The sequence below is a fragment of the Suricata suricatta genome, chromosome 13 (assembly GCF_006229205.1).
Source record: "Suricata suricatta isolate VVHF042 chromosome 13, meerkat_22Aug2017_6uvM2_HiC, whole genome shotgun sequence".
Taxonomy (NCBI): domain Eukaryota; kingdom Metazoa; phylum Chordata; class Mammalia; order Carnivora; family Herpestidae; genus Suricata; species Suricata suricatta.
Genome location: NC_043712.1, coordinates 48,748,872 through 48,761,340, shown reverse-complemented (window position 1 = coordinate 48,761,340; position 12,469 = coordinate 48,748,872).

The following is a 12,469-nucleotide window of genomic DNA, read 5'->3' as shown; positions in this document are numbered from 1 at the left end:
TATGAAGTCCAAAAAGGTACTGAGTGTGTTTTTAGGTTTTCCCCCCAGTCTGTTGACATTTTCAATACTTAAAGCAATCAAATTCTCTCCTTTTTTTTTTTTCTTTTTGTTTCAGCTTTGCTAGGGGTGTCATCAGATGTTTGGTGTGTCAGTTGTTAATCTAACCCCTGCAGTGATGTAAGATGGCAGGAATGGGTTGAATTTTGAGTAATAGTTGAGTGTCTTGTTTGTTTTTTTTTTTTAACTTCCCTCTAATCTGACCTCTCATTTTGCGACAGAAAACTCTTGCCCTTTCACCTACAAGGGCTCCATCTTGTCCCCTTTTGTTTTAAACTCCTGAGTCACTTGTCCTCAAGAACAAGCAAGCTTCCTTTTGCTTTTTTATTTCTGTAAAGGAGAGGGCTCCAGGGACTAATCTTAAATCAGTTAAGCATCTGACTCTTGACTTTGATTCAGGTCCTGATCTCACAGTTTGTGAGTTCACTTTCCATCCCACCCCTCCCATGTGTGTGCTCTCTCGCGTGCACTCTCCCTCTCTCTCTCTCAAAATAAACTTAAAATTCTTTTTAAAGAATTGTTTTTGCATAGTGAAGTAGGGAATTAGTGCTTCAGAATCACCTGGGTGCTTGTTAAACATTCAGCCTCCTCCCCCCAGACCTACCGAATCTCTAGGGAGTGAGGCCCAGGAGCCTGCATTTTTAACAACACCCCTGTAGAACATCACCCCTTTATTCTTCACATAGCACGTTCACCTATTCCTCACATTTGACTTTCACAACAGTCTGGAAACTCAATGAAATGGGCATTGTTACTCCCATCTTATAAATGAAGAAACAGCTTCAGACAAGTTATGGAATTTGCCCACAGTTTTATGACTAAGCAGGCAGCCAGGCCAGATTAGATCCTAAGGGCATGACCTGGGCTCATTACCTAATTCTCTTTGTCTTAGTTCCCTCATCTTATAAAGTGAAAATAATAGCAGTCCTTCAAGCTGGAAATAAAGGCTATGTGACTATTCACTGTACTAGTTTTTCAACTTTTCTGGGTCTTAAAATGTTGCAAGATACAAGGTAAAGGAAATAATGTAGCAAAGAGAGAAGATGAGCGGACCTGTAATTACCGCAGTGTAGTGTAACTCAAAGAAGCTAGAAATGATACTGTACAAAACAAGCTCAGTGAGCTCTGCTGTTAGAAGTAAGGGTGGTGTTGCTTTGGGGGCTGAGGAGGACTGGTGATTGGACGGGACTGCCAGAAACCCTTTGGATGCTAATTTTGTTTCTTGTGCTGGGAGTTAGTGACTGTTGGGGTGCCAGCTTAAGTACCTAAATAAATTCAGGGGTGCCTGGGTGGCTCCGTCAGTTAAGCGTCCCAATTAGGCTCAGGTCATGATCTCACAGTTGGTGAGTTTGAGCCCCACATTGCATTCCGTGCTGACAGCTCAGAGCGTGGAGCCTGCTTCAGATTCTGTGTCTCCCTCTCTCTCTCTCTCTCTCTCTCTGCTTCTCCCCATGTGTGCTCTCTCTCTTCCTCTCTCTCAAAAATAAACATTTTTTAAAAACTTACATAAATCAATGTTATTATAATCATATTTGTTAATATATAATAAAATATATTAAACGTCTACATATTTTGTATTTTGTTCTACTTCTCTAGAAAAGTTTTGAAGAGGGGCACCTGGGTGGCCCAGTCAGTTAAACATCGGGCTTCGGCTCAGGTCATGATCTCACGGTTTGTGGGTTCGAGCCCCGCATCAGGCTCTGTGCTGACAGCTAGCTCAGAGCCTAAAGCCTGCTTCAGATTCTGTATCTCCCTCTCTTTCTGACCCTCCTCTGTTCGTGCTCTCTCTCTCTGTCTCTCAAGAATAAATAAAATTAATTAATTAATTAAAAAAAAAAAACACAAAAGTTTTGAAGAGTTGAGAAAAGGAAAAAGTATAGTTGTGCTTACTTCATAAGGTTTTTGCAAGGATTAAATAAATCAATACACTCAACAGTTAGAACAATGCCAGGACATAGGAATAGTAGCTATTATTAATGTTTCCTAAAAATGTTTAAATGTTTTTGTTCATTTTTGGGAGACAGATACAGAGCGCTAATGAGGGAGAGACAGAGAGAAAGAGAAGGAGACACAGAATTTGAAGCAGGCTCCCTGAACTGTCAGCACAGAGCCTGATTTGGGGATCAGACCCACAAACCGTGAGATCATGACCTGAGCCGAAGTCTGCCAGCAGCTCCAGCAGGTCCAGGGCTCCCTGAAGGATGGATGAACAGTGTCAGTGTCATGAAAGGGAGTGAGAGAGCCTTGAGTTTCTTTCTGATCACCAGGCAAGCATCTCTACACTGACTGGCGGGTCAGCTTTATTTATTGAAAAAAAAGATGGGGTACAAAACAGAAGTGGCAATTGCCTTAGACAATGATTTCTGATGACAAATTTTTTGGTATGTAAAAATTTCCCAGAACACAGATTGGTAGAAGACTCAATGCATAATCTTTATCAATAGTGATTGATGTAGGTGACTTAGATGCTTGTCATTTAGGGAAGGAAGGTATCTTTAGCATTCAAATACAAGGCAATGTTTTTAGCATAGCAATGGCAAAAATTAATTCTTTGTGAGCTGGGGTCAATAGACCGCTTTCTTGAGGGGAAGTAAAACAGGTTTCTCAGGAAATGTAATATTTGTTCCCATAAACAAAAAGAAGAAATTGTTATAATAAGTTCCTTCACAAGGTACAATTAGCATATTTTTTTGGATAAGGGGTCAAGTCACTCTTACCAGTCAACAAGGCACCTTGGGGGTTGGTGCTCAAGCAAAAATAATTGAGTCAGGGGTAGACATTGGTCGCCATCTGACAGCCCCACCTTGCAAACAGCCTTACCTCACAAGGAGTTTTCTGAACTTTAGTGGGGTCAGAAAATGGCTTCCTGCAGAAGTCGGATGCTTAACCGACTGAGCCACCCAGGCACCCCTATTATTAATGTTTTCTAACCGCACCCTGAGCTTTTTTGTCCAAGAGAGATGGGCTGGGCATTGGGCTGAAGGCAGCTTAGCTCACAGAGGAAGGAGAAGGGACTCCAAGGGACCAGCAATATCCCAACCCCTGACTAGTTGCAGGACTAGACTGCAAAATATGTGGATAAAGACAGCTACCCTAAAGTTGTAGCAACTCAGCCTTCTTTGAGTCTATTATTGATACAAAGTAATAGTGAATAGCAAGAAAAAAAAATTGTGGCAATGAAGTGTTCTCAGGAAGAGCCAGGACAACAGGTTTTCTTGGCACTGTTTCTCTTCACTCCCAGGAAAGAATGTGCACCAGCTACATCCACCTGCACTGGCTCTTCGTGCAGGCCTCTCTCCCTCCCGTCCCTTTCTCTTTGAACACACCCTCAGTCTCTCCATCTGGAATGCCTGCCCATCTGGCAAATTCTACTCTGTGGGACATAACCCTTCACCTCTGTGAGGCCCTCCTCAGACCCAAAGTCATAAACTAGTATGTGGCAAGACCGAGCATCAAACAGGTATGTCAGGATCCAGAATCTCCACTGCTTACCACTACTTGGTATGTGCGCTTAGGCAGTAAATACACTTGACCCTCCTAGGCCTCAGCGCCTGTGACATGAAGCAGTTAGGTGGTATCAAGGGTTCCTTCCGGCTTTATTGGCTTACTCCACAAAATAACAATACCTTGTGTGGTTTACAGCTTTACAATGTTCTTTCTATAAACATTATCCCAAACCACACAGTGACCTTTTCCTATTCCCTTATCATAAGACAGCCCCATCCAAACATAGGAGAAATAACACTATGCCTAACTTTTCTTTTCATCTAGGCTTGAAATTAGATAAAACTGCTTTTCTCATGGACCAGAGACAAAGATAATGGATTATAAGTCATGAGGCCAGAAGATCTCTGTTTTGACCAGTTCAAACTCCATGTAAGCTGGTCACCAGTGGGAAGAATTTCTTGGATAACCCAATTAATGTACTTTCTTAATCATGCCCAAACTCGATCCTCTGCCATTCTTTTATTCCCCCTACAGCTAGTGTGGAGAGGAACCGGCAACTCCTCTTTCACATGGACTTTATCTGGACTTAGTTTCCAAACAAATCACCCTCCTCCTTCTAAAAGAAACACTGCATTCAAACCAGACTGTCCTGAGTGATTTGCCTAAGGCACTGCAGCCAGCAGAGTTGAAACCAGAACCTGAGAGGCCTGACTCAATGGCTTTCCCACAATGTACACAAAAATGTCACTCAATAGATGGGCTGTTTCTTTTTTTTATTTTTTTAATGTTTATTTTTGAGACACAGAGGCCACATGAGTGGGGGAGGGGCAGAGAGAAAGGAGACACAGAATCTGAAGCGGGCTCCAGTCTTCGAGCCCTACAGGGGGCTGGAACTCAAGACCCGTGAGGTCATGACACTTAACCAACTGAGCCACCCAGGCACCCCAGGAGGTCTGTTTCGTTGAATTATTTTGACATAAAAAATTGCCCTTTAGGGGCCTAGGTGACTCAGTTGATTGAGCAGCCCATGGCTCAGGTCATGATCTCACGCTTGGAAGGCTTGTGAGTTTGAGCCCTGCACTGGGCTCTGTGCTGACAGCTCAGAGCCGGGAGCCTGCTTCGGATTCTGTGTCTCCCTCTCTCTCTCTCTCTCTATCCCTCCCCTGCTCGCACTCTGTCTGTCTCTCTCTCAAAAATAAACATTAAAAAAAAATTTAAAAACCTTTTAAAGAATTGCCCCTTATAATATATATAGTTGATCCTTAAGCAACAAGGGCTTGACTGCATGGGTCCACTTTGGTTCTTTTTAGTTATTTTATTTTTTAATTTACATCCAAGTCAGCATACGGTGCAATAATGACTTCAGGAGTAGATTCAATGATTCATCCCCCACGTATAACACCCAGTGCTCATCCCAACAAGGGTCTTCCTTAATGCCCCGGCCCAGTTAAGTCCATCCCCCAACCCATAACCCCTCCAACAACCCTCAGTTTGTTCTCTATGTTTAAGAGTCTCTTATGTTTTGTCCCCCTCCCTGTTTTTATATTATTTTTGCTTCCCTTCTCTTATGTTCATCTGTTTTGTGTCTTAAATTCCTCAGATGAGTGAAGTCATATGATATTTGTCTTTCTCTGACTAATTTCACTTAGCATAATAGGCATAGGTCCACTTATTTGCAGATTTTTTTCAATAAGGGCAGTCCAGTACTGTAAATATGTTTTCTTCCTTATAATTTCCTTAATAACATTTTCTTTTCTCCAGCTTATTTTATTGTATGAATACAGTATATAATTTAACTCAAAGTATATGTTAATCAACTTGATATTATCAGGAAGGCTTTTAGTCAACAGTGGGCTATTAGATTTTGGGGGAGTCAAAATTTACATGCAGATTGTTGACTATGCAGGAGGTCAGCATCTCTAACCTCTGTGTTGCTCAAGAGTCAACTGTTTTTATTAAATTAAACTTGAATTTAGGGTGTCTTAGAGGCTCAGTTAAGCATCCCACTCGATTTCAGTTCAGTTCATGATCTCATGGTTTGTGAGCTGGAGCCCCACATCAGGCTCTACATGGATGGCACAAAACCTACTTGGGATCCTCACTCTCCCTCTCTCTCTACCCCCCTCCACTCATTCTCTGTCTCTGTCTCTGTTTCTATCTCTCTCTCAAAATAAATAAATAAGGGGCATTTGGGTGGCTCAGTCAGTTAAGTGTCCGACTTTGGCTCAGATCATGATCTCACAGTTCGTTAGTTTAAGTTCCACATCAGGCTCTGTATTGACAGAGCCTGGAGCTGCTTTGGATTTTGTGTCTCCCTCTCTCTGCCCTTCCCCTGCTCACTCTGTCTCTGTCTCTCTCTCTCTCTCTCTCTCTCAAAAAAAAAATTTTTTTTTAATTTTAATAAATAATTAAGCTTAAAAAAAAACCCTCTAATTCAAGTTTACTGGCGAGCCCCAATGCTAGGGAGAGAACCAACTCCCAACCTCAAAGCCTAATAACCTAAGAACTTGTGATATAGGGATTTGTAAAGCATAGCAGTTTGCAAAATGAGTGACCTTTGTCCTGAGTAACCCAAGCAGCTCCACCTGGAGGTCAGAGGCCACTGCGTATCAAGGTCATAATAATCAGGTCTTGACCACAGGAAAATCGAGGCAGGCAAAGTATTTTCTGAGGGCTGCTCATTGATTCATTCAGCCCATTTTCTCTTCTTAAAGAGTCCCCCTTTTACAAGTTAGTTTCATGTTCTTTGTCTGCTTTTAGTTTCTCTGCTGAGTCACCCTCTCCAACACAACCCAATCCTGACAAGCCTGTGCTCTCAACAAAAAACAAGTCAAATACATTTCATAGATGAATTCAAACCAAAATTCTGAAGACAAGTTTATTAGGTCCTCTTCCTTAGGGGCATCTACAGACTAAGCAAATCTTTTTATTTTTTAAACAATTTACAGGACACTTTCTCATGGCAGTAGGAAGGATATGTTATTTTCATTCTATGTTCTGACTCAAAGTCACTTGTCCAAGCTTATCAGGTTTGTAAGCGATGGAGTTGGGTCTCAGATCCTGTCTGCTTCTTTCAAAGTCAAGTTTCTTTCAGCTATATCTTGCTGTCTCTGAAGAAGAAATGTCTAATAGTCCCCAATAAATGTTTGTTGAATGAATATTAAAGAGCAAGATGGGGCATCTGGGTGGCTCAGTCAGTCAAGTGTCCACTTCTTGATTTCAGCTCAGGTCATGACCTCAGGGTCATGAGATCAAGCCCCACGTCAGGCTCTGCAGTAGGGGTGGAACCTGCTTCAGATTCTCTCTCCTTCTCCCTCTGCCTCTTCCCCATTCGCTTTCCTCCCACACTGACTTTCTCTCTTTTTCTTTCTCTAAAAAATAAAAAGTAATAAAAATTAAAAAAATAAAGAGCAAGAGGGAATGAACTAGTAGTAAGTGAGAGAGAGAAACAAACAAAGATGAAGGCCATTTCCTTAGGGGACCAGAAAGGAACTGTTCTTGGTAGATAGGGAAGAAGGTTATGTGAGGTTAAGGAAGTCTGCCCCAAACACGCATGCACACTTGCATGCACCATCTTCCATACACTGCCTATGTTTCAGTCCCCAGGCTTGATCAGTTACCAAAGGACACTAGGCCTATGGTTACCGCGTTTATTTCTTGTTTGCTCTTCCTCAGCAATTAAAGAATTATAATCAGGTCATTTTAATTTGGGGCCACAAAGCCCAAATGTCAACCACAGAATTTTGCAACAGGAGGAAACACTACTGATTGTCTAACTCAGTGGGTCTCTCTGTGCTTCTGTGTGCATGAAAATGGGCTGCGGCCCGGTCCTCAGCCAAGCGCCTTCTCCTCAGCTAGTTGTGTCAGAGGCGAAAGCTGTGGTCAGCCACCATTGGGAACCTGTCCTGGTGGTTTGGCTTCATTTTTGTGAAGATACCTGATACTTCCACTTCTGGGGGTCCGCCTACTGGTCAAGAGCAAGGTAGGAAATAGGGGCAGGAGAGGAGTGAGCTGTTTTTGGCTTTTGTTTAAGTATGTTAATTTTGGAAAGATGACTGAGCCTAAAGTTTCAGGAGTGACTTGGCTCTTATGTTCCCTGTCATTCTACCTCCTAGCTCTGGAAACATGATTGGGCAAAGATTCTTTTCCTAGGCTGCCTTCTGACAGAGGCAGTATTAACGGTCCTTCATGACTCAACAAACAACTGAGAAAATTAGGGGAAACAGGACTTTACGAACCACTGCCAGTGCCATTTCCAGGACTGATGTACTCTCTGAGCTGTAGAATGAAACCTCCAAGGTCAGGTTCAAGTCGTGCCATGCCACGGTGAGTCATTCCTTTTATCCTAGCCAATTAATTCAAGTTCTACATTCAATTTAATATTTTATTACAGAATAACCCCAAAAGCTTCAGTAAGTAAAGAGAAAGGGATATATCATGATCTCCAAAGTTCGGCAGATATGCGGAAGCACATTACTGTGAATGCTGTGAAACTCATCAAGAATTCAGAGTTGATCTTCTAAAATATAAGACCATATCAGGATTGAGTAATCCTGATATCATTTTAACAGATCTGTAAAAACAAACAAAGCAAAATCAATCTCTTTGATAATCTTCAAATGTTAGAACGCTGAAATGAAAAAAAAAATAAATAAAAATAATCCTGTAACAAAGTTACAGAATGGCATCTATGATAGCAATGTCACTCTTCCAAGGCGATAAAAATTTTCATGTTTGGCTTTCGCAAACTAAAACCACTCTAGTTCACTGTCCCAGGAGAAAGGAAAAACCATTCTTTTGAAACTGAGATAGAGATCAGCTAGCCACTATGCCTCCCTCCACCATTTACTCTCATTAGATAAAACTAACAGCACGGTGATGGAATACGGACTCGAAGACACTTCTTCCTACCGCTTCTATTACACTTAAGGAGCCTCACGCTAGTTTTACAGACTGAAAGATGTAATCTTTTTTTTTTTAAATAGTTTATTGTCAAATTGGTTTCCATACAACACCCAGTGCTCTTCCCCATAAATGCCCTCCTCCATCACCACCACCTCTTTTCCCCCCTCCCCCTTTCCCTTCAACCCTCAGTTCATTTTCAGTATTCAATAGTCTCTCAAGTTTTGTATCCCTCTCTCTCCCCAACTCTCTTTCCCTCTTCCCCTCCCCCTGGTCCTCCATTAGGTTTCTCCTGTTCTCCTGTTAGACCTATGAGTGCAAACATATGGTATCTGTCCTTCTCCGCCTGACTTGTTTTGCTTAGCATGACACCCTCGAGGTCCATCCACTTTCCTACAAATGGCCAGATTTCATTCTCTGAAAGATGTAATCTTAAATCCATATGTACTGAAGTAGTATACAGCTGAGTTAAATTGAATGTCATACATATAATACATGCTGGTGTTTTGTTCCTCTTCCCACTCCACTTTTGCAAATCTTCTGCTTCTTAAACCTTCTTAAAACTCCTCTCAGAGTTGAGAGGAGACAATATAACACTTAGTTAGATTAATGTTTTTAGCTAAGAAAGAGAGGTATTGGGGGGCTCCTGGATGGCTCAAACAGTTAAACATCCGACTCTTAGTTTCAGCTCATCGTGATCTCACAGTTCAGGAGATCGACCCCTGCGTCAGGCTCTGGGTTCACAGCATGGAGCCTGTTTGGAGCCTGTTTGGGATTCTCTTTCTCCCTCTCTGTCTGTCCCTACCCTGTTCTGTGTTGCTCTCAAAATAAATAAACCTTTTTTTTTTAAAAGGAGCATTATTGGGAGGAAGAATGTGTCTGAAATAAATGCAATTTCCTTTTTTGAAGTATTTATTTTATTTTTGATCAATAAAGACTATGATCTTACCATAAAATAAAATTGTGTTTGATTATAAAAATAATATAGAACATGTAATCTATGCCTATTGAAGAAAAAATAAATGTAAAACATGAATAAAATAATAATAATAATAATCCATGACTCTATATCACCTAGACATAACTACTGTTAATATTTTAGATGATAGCATTTCCATATTTTTTCTATTTAAGTGTATCTATCTAATCTTATACTTTCATAAAAGTAGGTTTATATTATGACTATTATCTGGTAGCTTGCTTTTCCACTAAATATATCATGAACATTAAATATTCTACAGTTGTGTGTCTAGGTTGGCTGTTTACCCAGTGGCTCATGTGACTCCAGTCTGAGCAGTCTGAGTAATGTGACTCTTTAAGTTGAGTAAGTCTCTGAAGACAAAAGACTTACCAACCCTGAAGGCAGGAATACAGAAACAACCCAGGTGGAATTTAGAAGACAGAAATGTTATAGCCTCTTTTAGGTTCAAACTACAGCAATGCTAACCAAGTTGCCAAGACTTCAGTCTATGAATCTAAAGCTCTTCTTTAAACAGAACCCTCCTCAAAAATGTATGTAAAAAAGAATGCTGGGGTGCCTGGGTGGCTCAGTTGGTTAAGTGTCCAACTTTGGCTCGGGTCATGATCTCATGTTTATGGGTTCGAGCCCCGCATCGGGCTCTGTGCTGACAGCTCAGAGCTTGGGGCCTGCTTCAGATTCTGTGTCTCCTTCTCTCTCTGACCCTCCCCTGCTCATGCTGTGTCTCTCTGTCTCTCAAAATTAAAAAAAAAATTTTTTTTAATTAAAAAAAAAGAAGAATGCCATTTGAACAGAATGCATGTTTAAATAACCAGAGCAAACTGATTTTTTATTTGCTTCTCAACCTGTAGTTAATACAATGATCATCATACTTTCTTAAAGAAACACCATTGCTCCCAGAGTCTTTATCCAGAAGATAAGGATACAGGTATGGTATTTAAAATCCCCAAGATTGTCAATAAGATGAATAAAAACAATTCATGGTCAACTGTTTTTGAAAAATAAAAATAATATCGCAATTCTGGAGAAAAAAGAAACATTATAGTTATCCCTAAGTTGAAATAAAAGTAGGAAGGAAACCTTTCTCATATACCTATAAAATATCTATCTATTGAAAGCTTATTAAAGCATTTGTTTTTTTTTAAGTTTTATTTATTTATTTAAAAAAATTTTTTAATGTTTTATTTATTTTTGATACAGACAGAGACAGAGCATGAGGGGGGAGGGGCAGAGAGAGAGGGAGACACAGAACAGGAAGCAGGCTCCAGGCTCTGAGCTAGCTGTCAGCACAGAGGCTGACTCGGGGCTCGAACCCACAAATGTGAGATCTGACCTGAGCCGAAGTTGGAGGCTTAACCGACTGAGCCACCCAGGCGCCCCTTATTTATTTATTTTTAATGTTTATTTATTTTCAGAGAGAGAGAAGGAAAATGGGCAGGGGAGAGAGAGGGAGACAGAATCCCAAGCAGGCTGTGCTGTGAGCTCAAAGCCTAACATGAAGCTCAAATCCCATGAACCATGAGATCATGACCTGAGCTGAAATCCAGGGTCAGCCACTTAACTGACTGAGCCACCCAGCTGCCCCAAAGTATGGGAATTTTAGAAGGAAATCTACAAAAATGTTAAGTATAGTTATCATTGGGTAGGAGGATTACAGTTCATTTTTTCATATTGTTTCTCTATTCTCTAAAATGAACTATATTACAATAAATAAACTATATGACATAACAGGATAAAAAGGTTTTTTGTTTTTTTTTTGAGAGAGAGAGAGAGAGAGAGAGCATGAGCAGGGGAGGGTGAGAGAGAGAGGGAGACACAGAATCCGAAGACGGGCTCCAGGCTCTGAGCTAGCTGTCAGCACAGAGCCCAATGTGGGGCTCGAACCCATGAACTGTGAGACCATGCCCTGAGCAGAAGTCGGACGCTCAACCGACTGAGCCACCCAGGTGCCCCTTTTAAAGTTTTTTTAAATGATGATTTTTAAAGAGAGTGGGGGAGGGGCAGAGAACGTGAGAGAGAGAGGATCCTGTGCTGTGAGCACAGAGCCTGATACAGGGTTCCATCTCACGAACCCTGAGATCATGCTCTGAGCTGAAATCAAGAGTCAGATAACTAACAACTGAGACATCCAGGTGCCCCTTAATGAAGATTTTCATTAGATCGTACTTAATGCTCTAAAGCAAAACAACTACTCACAGGAGTCACTGATGATTGCTAAATTCTATCTAACAACTTGATTACAGAAAACCAGTAACTGGATACAGCTTACCTGTTCTAGAAAACCCAATTGTGAACTTTTCCTGGAGTCAGGAATTCCTAGAGCTGCTTAGAGATGGCAATTTAGGAAGTCTCAAAATTGCAGACATACTCTCTCAAATGTTCTGAAAAAGTTGGGTGTGGGAGCATACACTGAGCAGAGGCAGCAACAGTATCACAGGACCCATTCCTTAACCCCTTCTGGGCCTCTGCACCTGCCTCCTCCAAGCAACACGCATCCCTAAACAGCTGGCATCAATTTCTGGAACTGATTGGTGGTGGTGCATTCCCAAAGGTACAAGGATTTACTTCCAGGAGTGGTCTTCCAACCAATCATTTCCTTAAGAATTCTCTTTATGTCTCCCCTCCAGGGTATCTTTGCTAGGCATCTAAGACATGGCTCCTTTTCTTCATAGGTTTATAAGAACTTCAAGGATCCTTGGGCAGAAGCCGTCCATAGGCCACCATGTTCTGGACAACTGTCCAACAGGTGAGCACATATGCAGGTCATAACTCATAACCAGTTGCTTTGTTTATTTATAGGTAATTCCCATTAGGGCATTCTGTAATTGAAGGAAATTTTAACATATCCGTGTTAAATTAATGATCTAGCTACCTAATTCGTAACACAATTTCCCATGAAAGATAAAAATCAAGAACGAAGAGCATTTCCCAGAAAAAGAGTAGGGGTGATTTTATCACTCATTCTTTCCCTCTTTTTTTTTACTCAAACGTATACACAGCTTTATACCTCTACCCCGAACTACCAAAGAATCTCAGTTTGTGGAACACTTTTTTTTTGTGTGTGGCCAGAGATATCATGTGCTA